The 11,997-nt window shown below is 36.2% G+C and overlaps 1 long non-coding RNA gene across 1 annotated transcript; it reads right to left on the reverse strand.

Annotated features, from left to right (window-relative positions):
• Positions 1–1,708: 1,708 nt before the first annotated feature.
• On the reverse strand, positions 1,709–11,578 carry LOC124182154. Its single transcript, XR_006870702.1, has 4 exons — positions 11,386–11,578; positions 6,798–7,071; positions 2,127–2,244; positions 1,709–1,997 (listed from the first exon to the last, which is right to left on the reverse strand). It is a non-coding gene; the product is annotated as an uncharacterized LOC124182154 (long non-coding RNA).
• Positions 11,579–11,997: the final 419 nt, after the last annotated feature.

Below are 11,997 nucleotides of genomic sequence, written 5' to 3' on the forward strand. Positions count from 1 at the left end.
TATACACAAATGCGTTTATAGTTCGAACATCAACACTAGCTTGAAGTAATATTTTGTACAAACCAGGCAACTTGGAGAGTGGGTGAGGGGTTCGCTGCATGAGATTAGGTCTCGGCAGTGACGGTTGATTAAAGGAGATATAGCAAGGTTTTAGTCCGAGGTAAATCCAAATTTACTATTTTATCCATCATAAGCACGAGTTGCACGAGATAAGAGAAGACTAAAATATTCCATATCAGCACTGCAGAATCCATACTGACCGGCTGGCCTTACTGGTATCGGCATTATTATTACCTACTGAGTCAGGCCAATTATCAATAACAGATCAGTACGCGATCTATTTTAATGGCAGAGCTGACAAACATACCGACTATCGATATTCTGCTCTCCTCGAGTTCATATGTTAAAAAGAGAGAGCGGATCTACCGTTATCGACCAAACATACCAGTGACGTGTTCGTTTTCGAATGAACACAGCAATTTACAGCTGAAAATTACCAACGATAATTCGACTCTGCCTACCTTTTGAGCCTACAAAAAACACATTGGTATCTTTGGGTAACTCAATGGTGGATTGATCGTGAATACGATTGGCTGAGTATTTGAGTAACAGCCCTGGACTCCTGGTGCAGACCATTACGTCATCCACTCCATCGTTAACCAAGTTGGGCGGAAGTTCTGAAGTATCGACGGTTCACGATAGTGCTAGAGTAGTAAATATATTACGAAATTATTAAATATTGAATAACATTTTTACGGATTCACGATAGTATTGTTGGCGGATGGATGTATTGAAATAGATGCAAAAAATAAGTATTTTTAATTTTCAAAATCTTGATGTTACAAGAAGTACTTGGGTAAGATTAAATGTTTAAATTAAAAAATTGAGATGATGCTTATTTGCACGACTGTATTGAAAATTGCTGAGAGTTTTTGTTATTGGTGACGATGAGATTGTGAAGGGATTTTGAGTAGTGGTAAAAAATTGTTTACAATAATAATTATTATGCCATGTTATTATTTAATCAATACAATTAATATAATATTTAATATTTGTTGTGGTTTCTTAAAAATATTACCATTGGCCAAGCTTAAGAATAAGGGGTGAAGGAGTACAAATCTTAGGGGTTGAAGTAGGTAAGGATTGTTTGAACATTGTATTTCTTAGAAGAATTGGGTAGAGAAAATATATTTTTGTGAGACTGAAACGTTGTCAAAATATTGACATGGGAAACTAACATCAACTCAGTTCTCTGGCTTAGGGGGCTCCGAAAAAGTCATAATGTATCATTCGAGAATAAAATTCTATGATAATTATTGCTGTGTAATTAAACTGGTACTCAACTTAAACCTGGTACGATGTAAAGGAAAAAAGTTTTGATGCAATACAAATACGCATCTGTGGAGTAAAATACTTAGCAGTACCTTATAAAGCATTTACATTATACTGTATTCGCTGTTGAACCAAACACTTGAGCTGCACGCTGATGCAATGTAATAAGAACGCGTAACTGGTTTTAATTGAGCAAAAATGTACATTCATCGAGAGGCATTTGTCGCAAGTGCTGAAACATGTCTCATATAACACGAATAAGCTTCATGCGTAGAAAAAAAAGTGAATTCATCGATTTCAACACTTACGGAACAAAAAATATGACCTACATTTTATTTGGACAAAAGTTACTGGATAATATACCTACTTGTATATATAGTATGCCACCCGAATGTTAAAACTGTTGAGACACGTTAGCAGGATTGTCTTTAGTCGAAAAATCGCTGGTTGCGCCCTTTTCAAACCTAATCCCTAACCTTCGTAGTAGTTATCCTATTGTTAGTACCTTTTTAACCATTTCAAATATCAACGTCAAGTTGGTTGGGCAATTTTTTTTCAATCGTGGCTCGACAATATATGGAATGTTCCCAAAATCAAGTTCACCTCACCAAATGGCTGCCAACCGTCGACTTTTTTGATCTGTGACTTCCGGAACATAACGTATACTGAAAAGAAAAGGAAAAATTTCAGTCATCAAAAAATTCATTGTCGGTACTAACTCGCTGAGTATATAATTTTCATTCAGAGCTGACAAGTGTGAAATAAACGAATGACTCCAAAAACCTGGTACCCACTTGCTTCATTTACCGCTCTATCCAAAATTTCTGTTACACACAGGCACATATAGAAGAATTCAAGCGTTTATTGTCTTTCACGCAGTCCTCTTCCGGTATCAGGCACTCACAACGACGGCTGTGGATAGAAAGAAGCTGTGATTATATACATCGTTCTTATATCAATATGCGATTATATTTGACGAAGAGAAAGAGCGTAGTGTAGTGATAAGTATCAGAGTCGAAGTCGGCGAAACCGCGGTCGCTGGCAAAGGTATCCCATTCAAGTTTCAAATAAAGTACTTGGAACTTTACCAGTCCTGTAAATTTGTATCGCAAGTAAAACCGCGGATTTGGATCACGACATGAGACATGTTATTGACAAAATTAAGTACTTTCAGATCCGAGGTCAAGATTTGCGGAGCCATTTTTTAACTTATATTGAATTGTTGAATTGGCATAAATCCGACCTGTTACGCTTTGAAAGAAAATAAAAATCTTGTGCTTAATGTTACGACGATCCAACCGCGAACTGCTTCATGCCTGGCAACGAATCGTACTTTTTGATACCACTTCCTAATTTCACAATGCCTGTGTACTGCACACAAATTTCACAGCCGAATTAGTACGAGTAATAGGTTCTATTAGTTACTATTAGGAGACCAATTCATCAATGACGATGAATATTCTTCCAGGACATCATTTGGTTCTAAGGCTGTATTTCTTCGATTCAAGTTTCATGTATGCCTAGCTTCTGAGAAGGCCCCTCCTCAAAGTGTCGAAACGTAAACGAGTTTTCAAAGTTCTCTGACTTACGATACCGAAAAACATTAATATGTACGTCCCGGGGTCCCGTTTAGCAATAAAATTAGACCCGTTTGGCAATAAGGCTTCATTCGTGATCACTATTGTCGGCTTGGAACATTGCCGGAGATTTCTCAAACGGTTGCTTCTCGTCTTTTAAATTTTCATGCAGATGTTACGCCACCCGTACATTCTCGAAGGAATAGCAGGTTTCTCTGGTTCAAGATAGAGACCCGACCGGAATTCTTTCATCCAATCCTTACATTCGTACGACAACGTAATCGATAATTCCGTATTACGTAATCAAAGCGCAATTCAATGAAAGCCTTTTTTTAACAAAATTTGCCACTGAATATGAGATTCCTGCTCTGCTGGCAACCAAATATTACATTCAGAACCATGAGAAGCAACACTTTTTAGGAAATTTTTACTCTAAATTGAACGATGTTCGCCGTTGTCAACGTTTTTTTATTTTTATTTTTTTCTTATCGAATATTCCCGTAGATATTGCTAGAATTTTTACTAAATTGAGTGACTCGATCCGCACACAGAAACAGCCAGTGCGAAGTGATTATTCAGAAAATGGTACGCTCAACTTATTTGTAGTTGATCGCAAATTGTCGACAATGAATCGACAATGAAGGGCACTGACATTACAACAGTATCAATCCGAGGACCAATCCTCGACCAGATTGATTTTCTATTTCGACTGAACGTGTTGTTTGCTTCAAAGTACAAGCTTCACCTTGGCAGATCGATCTGCCTCTTAGCCATCCAGCTCTTTACATTCGAATCTCGACATTAGACATTTGATATTCAGTCAAATGCAGTCTCTTGCAAGGGGAAATGCTCTCGCCGCTACTGTCCGATCTGTATTATGGCAGATCCTGGAAGGTTCCCGATGGGAAAGAATATAAGAGGAGACTAAATTTATCACGTGCCAGAGGTGTTACTACTGGCATACGCGGACGATACAGTAATTTTCGCAGACACGTATATCGGAATGAGGAGAGTTCTTTTTAATACCTCCATCAGGTTTGACGCAGCTGCTGCATGTAGCATTTTTCCAGCGAGGGGCCATATTTAATTACGTCGAGCTTGCCGACTCGCTCAAATACCTATGCATGATAACTGCTTTGCCCGAATCTATAACAAGCGTGCAGTATATTGTAGACAATTCGAGCAAAGCACACGGAAAAAAAAATTCTGTTCGGCGAGCTGTATTCTACAGCTCCAGTAACTATACGCACTCTACGGTCTATCTTGTAGTTACAGCAACTATATATTAGTCAGCTCTGATAGCTGCAAGAGTTGTTCAGCTCTCACAGCTGAATGGTTTTGCTCTAAGAGCTGTAAGTTGCGCTGTGCTCTGGTGCGTTGACATATTTCATAACCTTCAAATTTCATGAGTATGATTTAAATACAGTTGATAGATAATTGTTTGAATAGTCCATTGAAATATGTAAATGACACTGAATAAATAATGATAATAATGATGAAAAATAATACTAACAGCAATATAATTGTACTATTTAATAATAAGCGCTGTGAGCGGAGCCGAAAAATTCTGGTCTAGCTCTTCGAACGAAGCTGTTTAGCTGAGAGAGCTGAACAACGTACAGCTATGACAGCTGACTAACAGTCAGTTATACGAACCATGCAGTGCTCTTCCAATAACAGAACGTTTAGTTCGACGAACTGTTTACAACTAACTATCTAATATTTAGTTCCACGAGCTGAATTTTTTTTTCCGTGCAGTTACGATACATAGGTATTCAGGCCAAGCTACAGAGATTTTTTCATGTAAAAAGTGTTAGAAGAAAACCAGCTGCGCCATTGTTTGTAAAATAGTTCCATATGATATAGTGAGATGTTTTTCACTCGACTTTATTATTTGTAACGTTTTTATTAACAATTTTATGCAAAAAATCGCGTTTTTTTTAGTTTTTTTTACCATCCAGCGACCAACGGCGCCGCCGAAAACTTTGTAAAAACTTTCAAATGAAAAATTAAAGCCATGGTAAATCAGGATTATGTAAATATTCAAGCTGCAATTGAAAAATTCTTATTCGTGTACCGTAGCTCAAAGCATACCTACCACTGCCGGATAATCGTCAGCGAAATTATTGTTCAATCGCGAAATGCGAACGCCGCTCGACCTGCTACGCCCCAACGTAGACGAATTTGTAACGTTAAAGGAAGAAAAAGAAATAGAAAATTTCAAAGGAACTAATGTAACAAATTTTGTAGCAGGCGACGTTGTATTAGCAAAAGATTTCCGTAAAAATTACACCCGAATTGTAAAAGCTGTAAAATACTTCTGTATGCTGACGAATACTATTGTACAAACAAAAAAAAAAAAATTATGTACCCGTGTGTTATTGAAAAGAGGAATTTCTGTATCGTCCGAGACGGACTTTTATCAGGAAAGGCCGAACTGTGAACGTCGGGATAATTGTTACGACATTTACCATTACCATCTCTGTCCTGCTTGATTTATTTGATCCTGATTTTTAATAATCCTTACATACTGTAAGCCGGAATGCTATAACTACCTTGTTGTAAACACGACGTTAAATATTTATATTCTTGTTCTTTATGTTAATACTTATCAATATTGACATGCTCGATGATTGATTTTGTTATGCGGATAATGATTTTGTAAAACAACTTTAAAAATGTCACAATTTCGATTTTCCATTCTAAAATACTAATACCGTACGATCGTTCGTCCTATTTCCATATACAAGACTTATTTTCATCCTAATTGAATTTAAAAAAAATGTTCATACGCTCATCAATATTAAAAATTTTACTGAATAGAACCTTCAACGGTTTTTCTTTACACTTTAAGAAAATTGCGATATAGATTTCTATAGGCTATACTGCCGTACTTAGCAAAAAGGCAGTACAGTTCACTTACTGCTTTTTTAAAATTCCAGTGCTAATCTGTTTTTTTAACGATTTCCTATGTATGAGTGATAAAATATTCCATTAAAAACGTTATTTCAATATGATAGTAATTTTTTTAAGTGGGACAAATATTTTGAATCAATTACATTTCCCAAGTATAAAAGCAGCAAGTCTATTTCTCAAAGTAAGAAAGCAGTAATATTCAAATTGTACTGCTTTTATCCTTTGAAAGAGATATATAAGTACTGCCTTTTTATTCTTTAATACGTGTTATGGTTATATTTTTTCATCTGTATTTACTGTGGAAAAAAACAGTAATGGTCATTTTACTGCCTTCTTCTGTTGGATTCGTGACATTTCAGACTAAGACAGTGTTATAGCAGCGTGCATTTTCTTGACGTTGTTCTGATTAACAACTATTGAAGTTAAGTGCGTTTTTGAAAAAAATTTGTCTTTTTTCACAGTCTTAACAATTATTATTCATTTTATCATTATGACATGTTGTGTTTGTAAGTATTGTAAATTTTTATTCTACATTACTGCCTTTTCGTTTACAGCAATTAAAGGCAGTACGTCACTTATTTTGGGCACCTTGATTACATATTTCCTGCATGTATACTTAATTAACTTTTTATAGATTCATGTAATATATTATGAGTAATTTAATTGTAATTATAGAAGAATAATATCATTAATTTAGTTTTAAAATATCTGAAATTTAAATTCCATTTTTCGGCAATTTCACTTTTTGTATTTTACCGCCTTTTTCCTAAGCACGGCAGTATAATATTTTGTCGGTCTAACACTATCTGACGTTAAATTTTCTTGTCGTGAGTTTCAACTTCCAAATTTTCAAATGAAAATTTGTATATTTCTTTCTTGTTTTCATATTTTCGCGTTAGGACTGTACGCTTGATACACACATAATCGATGGACAAAATCAGAGATTATTCGATTCCGGAAATTCATTCATACCTGCATTCGACATGTTCCTCGACATCTATTGCGATGTACTTGTTCTCTCTCTTATTTCCCGCACCATTGCATCGACGGTTAACGATAATTTGCTTCTTGGTGATTTTTAACGGTTTATAGTTGAGAGGTGACCGACAGTACCCGTAGCACCTTTTGACGGAAATCACGGGTGGGTGAAAGCATGATAATGGCACAAGTTCTATGAGCGTTTCACGTGGCCAAGCGACAGGCAAACTCATTTGCCTTCTATAAATCATCATAAGATCCTGTTGGCCTGGAAAATATCGTCTTCGTAAAGATCCCACAAAAATATTTACAATCTTGATCCACCAATTCCCATCCAGCATCAGGAATTAAAAAGTACACCCACATGATACGATGAAAGGTGACTAATTGCAGGGATGATTCATCGGTTTGATGATGAAAACATACAATAGCGAAATAAATACGAAGAGCGAGAGGGAGTCGATTTGATCGAAGAAGATTTTAACGAAACGCTTCGTCGGTTCTACCTAAAATATGTCGAAAACGTGGCGAATGCAACATTTTCCAACGTCTTTCAGCTCTCAAGGAAAAGACATTTTGAAGACGTCCTTAGTTTACTGGACAGCTTATCAACGCCTCCAAGGTGTCATTCAATCAGCAAGTGCTTGACACAGATCGACGCAACGTGATATCAGAGCTATAAAGTCGATGTAACGAGAAATGAGTCAACTCTCAATACGTAAAAATATCTGAAATCACGTAAATTAAAAGAGAAAGAAAAAATTTCATTTGTTATAGTAACTATAAAAATTCAGTACACAGGTAATTGCAACGCAAAATCAGTTTGGTCGGCTTGCTGCACTTTTTTAGTCAAATAAGGCTTTAACGTCAATTTATTGTTGCACAAGCTTTAAATTTTCGCAACAGTCATAAGAAAATATAGCAACAGCGATCGTAATGAGAAAGAATAGTAACGGATACTAGACTTTCTGGTAACAGCTACACCGACAGAAATTTTATTCCACCATTTGCTTTTCCGCCCACCAAAAAGTGCAATAAAATATAGCACTTTAGGGACAATCGCGGTACAGTCGTGAGAAGTACAATAGTGAGTAACGAAATGCACAACATTCATAACAATGTTTCAAAGATCATATGGTAATTCTTGCTTGTCAAGATAATATTAAGGGCTTTGCCTATGCCTCGAAGAGTGCGCGCGAACAGAGACTCACGATTTTCCTTCTCATTTCCTCATTTTTGAAGATAATCAGGTTCTTAGGGGGTCATTTTGAAGATAAAGAATAGATCTGTGTCGCTTGTTTTGCCGAATTTTCGATTTCACTTTCAGATTTGCGAAAAACGTACTTGAAAGTACGTTATCTTTGAAGTGATACACAGCGGACAGTGAATTCTTCTTCGAAATTCGGCAAAACAAGCCAAGTTAGAGCTTTCTCATAATTGTCTACTTATTTTTTTCTATTATTCATCAGGTGCTGCGGCGTGCTATCATATACGTATAATACCTATGTGCCTTGTAGAAACACACAAAACTAGGATTCAAATACAGTCTAACCTCGACTATTCAATATATCATGGACCCTCTTTAGCTCGAATAGTCAAATAATTAGAATTGTAAAGTCTACAGAAGTTAACGCGCACTTTCGAGTCATTAAAAATGGTGAATAAATATTTTTACGTAACGAGCTCAGGAACTAGCTGGAGTTCACTGCGAGTCAGGTAATACGGATTGTTTTTTTTTTAAGAAATTGGAGGCGTCGATGACCGCCGATCTTGGTTAAACGGAATGTCTTAATGATCGAAGAAGCGAGTTTGAGCGCAGCACTAATCATCCTTTATACTACCCGTTTTCAAACTCGTTTCGCGCTGAAATCATACTAATCGTAAAATTATTCATACTAATAATGAATTCTCAACTTTGACTTTATATCCGTGGTCAGTGAACCTAAAGATTACGTGATGCCAACTTTTATTCGAATCTGTTAATTAGGGTGTTTCGAAAAAAAAAAAAAAAAATTTTTTTTCTTCCGAACAGGCTCAAAAGTTTTGTTTGGGTGTAAAAAAAATTACTGTGAAAAAATGAGCCCTTAATATTAATATTAAGACAGTCCTCATCGCATTTTTTTAATTCCCATAAGAATAACATGGGAAAAATTATTTTAGCTTCTTCTGATTTTTATACCTCTTAAACGACCAATCGACTAAAAAAGCGCTATTCTGATCATTCCAGAGAATTGAACGTTCTACAAAAAAGGTCTGAAAACATTTTTTGATCAGTCCACTCGATGAAAAGTGATTCAAGATCAAAGTTCAATTTTTCAAAAATTTGAAACTTACCAAGGAGGTTGCTGAACGCAGAGTCGCGTTGAATACATTATTTGTACATTATTGTCATAACAGCTGAACAATTTACCATTGAAAATCCACAGTAAGAGTGAGATCCAATAGAATGTCTCTGTACCAGTAGACTATAAAAGAATTATCTATTTTTTTTTTTTTATAAGTAGTTTGCAATAAACTAATTGTAGATATGAATTAGCATTCGCACTAGAATCACAGACCTGTATATCAGGTGTCAAAGAAAGGAGGCACAAGTTAAGTACTATTTTAAGTGTATCCTGTACTGAAAATACAAACAATTAACACTTCGATCGCTTACTATTAATAATCATATATCGCAGAAACGATATCGACGTTGAAAACATGACATAATGCACAAGGAATGCACATGAAGTATATAACTGCTGCCTAACTCTTTAGTTACAACAGTTGCAGTATTTATTACAGGTTGTTCGCAGCCATCGAAAACGTTTTCCCAATTGTTACAAAAAATCTCTTCGTTCATAAATATTTGATGTGAACAGATGAGCAATTTTTTCGACAAAACTTATCAATCAAAGTGATCAGATTATTACAATAAAATTTTTTATTTTTTGCTTTATATTTTGCCCAGAACAAGAAAAAGTTTAAGACTAAAATTAAGAACAGCTGTGTCTTTGAATTAGAATCGATATGATTTTTTAATGGTAATATAAATTTTTTAAGCCAAATTCTGCGAAGAAATTATTTAAAAGCATTATATTTATTTGAATTGACAGAAAAAAAAAATCATTGGTCAACATTTATCAGAAGTCTAATTCATGTTTGACAAAAAATTTGATCCTCATTTCGACAACAAAACCAAGAGTTTTGGTGTAACACACAAAAGTCGATAAAATTTTTGAAAATTTCAACTATGATCTTGAATCACTTTTGAACGATTGGACTTAAGAAAAAATATTTCAGACCTTTTTTGTAGAACGTTCAATTCTCTACAAAGATCAGAATAGCGCTTTTTTAGTCGATTGGTCGTTTAATAGGTATAAAAATCAGAAGCGTAAATAATTTTTTGCAACACCTGCATGGAAAGTCCATTTTTATGCACCATTTACAAGCACCGAAAGTAGTCCTTTATACACATGTGCGGAAAAACTTTCGCGCATCGCTAGCGGTGTGAGAAAAAAACCTTTGCACATTGCCGGCGGTATAAGATAAACCTTCGCACATTGCTAGCGGTGTGCGAAAAAGACGGTCGCGCTTTTATCCACAGTTGCGCATTTCGCAAACAGCTGCACTAGCGCCACCGACGGAATAGTTTGTCAGTCTTTGCCGTGCTCGACATCGTCACTGAACAGACATCGTGCCGTGGTTTCGTGTAAAAATAATCGTTTATGTCGGACTTTCCATTACTAGGTGTAGCAAAAAATTGAGAACACGCGCGAAAGTTGGCAATGCCTGTCTCGCGTGAATGCGCCACACTCGCCCTTCACGCTTGTGCGGGCATTGCCACCTTCGCGCACTAGTATCGAAAAACACTATTTCCCATGTTATTCTTATGGGAATTAAAAAAATGCGATGAGGACTATGTTAATATTAATATTGAGGGGTTATTTTTTCACAGTAATTTTTTTACACCCAAACGAAAAATTTGAGTCTGGTTGGAAGAAAAAAAAATGTTTGTTTTCTTTTTTGAATCACCCTACTGTTTATCCATTCTCAAGATATCTGCACATTTTCATTTTATATCAGATTGTTGTTATTCAAATAATTTGAAAAATATTAAATCGATCGAAGCCAAAATCTCATCAGTTATAAATTTGGAAAATACCAAAATCACAAAAATCCGGTAACTCGTTCTCGCAATATCGTCGGAATAATAAATTAATCACATAGATAAGTAGATGCATACATAATAAATACACATGCATTCATACACACACACATGCGTCCATCTGAGAATGATTGGAGGTGTTTTTCTACGCTACAAAACGGGAAGATCTAGTAAAAATTCAACCTTTATTGTGAGGAAAGAGGAAAACGGAAAGCTAAAGAACGAATTTCTAATTGCCAGATGAGAATTGGAGGATCATAAATTCTACACGTACAGGTACACAGTTTAAAAAACTCAATACGTGCGATCTAGTGTATATTACATGACTTTTGTTCTAAAAATTTTACACTGTTCTGATTATTTGTACGTCAAAATTTCGGCATAATAATAAATGCATTTTGCGATAGTAAAAAAAAGTGTTTCAAATGTACTCACTCGAGTTATTTTCAGAGATATACTCTGTGGCATTGATTTTGTCCCGTCCGCAATTATAATTCTGCGCATGTAATACCGTGAAAAATGCAGAAAATATCAACAAGTACTTCATGATTTATTTATCGCGTGACTTAAACTTCCGTTTCCTCCGGCGACGTTCAACCGAACCAAAGGTACAGCAGCGACTGAATTCCGGTGCCTAGAGCGGCGTCCAAATATGTCAGGCATCCAACGACCCCCACCAGTTGTATCGCGACTGGTGGAGTGGCGAGCGTAAATGCACCGTCTATGAACCATAATTCATGGGTGGGAATGTCACTCGCAAACCAGGAAGCCGGCGTCCGCGGCCCCTCCCAACATCATCGCTACGCGTTACGAGACTCGGCGTATCCCTGGACCAAACGGAATGGACCGGGGATTGGAGTGGTGGGGGTGCTGCCGAGTAGGGCGACAAGGATAGCGATAGCGTCACCAAGTGCCGGACGCATGAGGTTACCTATGCTGATGTTACGAAGAGGAAAGACGTGTATTTTTGCATTTTTGCGTGTGTGTGTGTGTTTGTAATGAATAAACTCAAAAACTACTCTGCCGATTTCAAAAATTCTTTCACCG

This window comes from Neodiprion fabricii, chromosome 1 (assembly GCF_021155785.1).
Source record: "Neodiprion fabricii isolate iyNeoFabr1 chromosome 1, iyNeoFabr1.1, whole genome shotgun sequence".
NCBI lineage: Eukaryota > Metazoa > Arthropoda > Insecta > Hymenoptera > Diprionidae > Neodiprion > Neodiprion fabricii.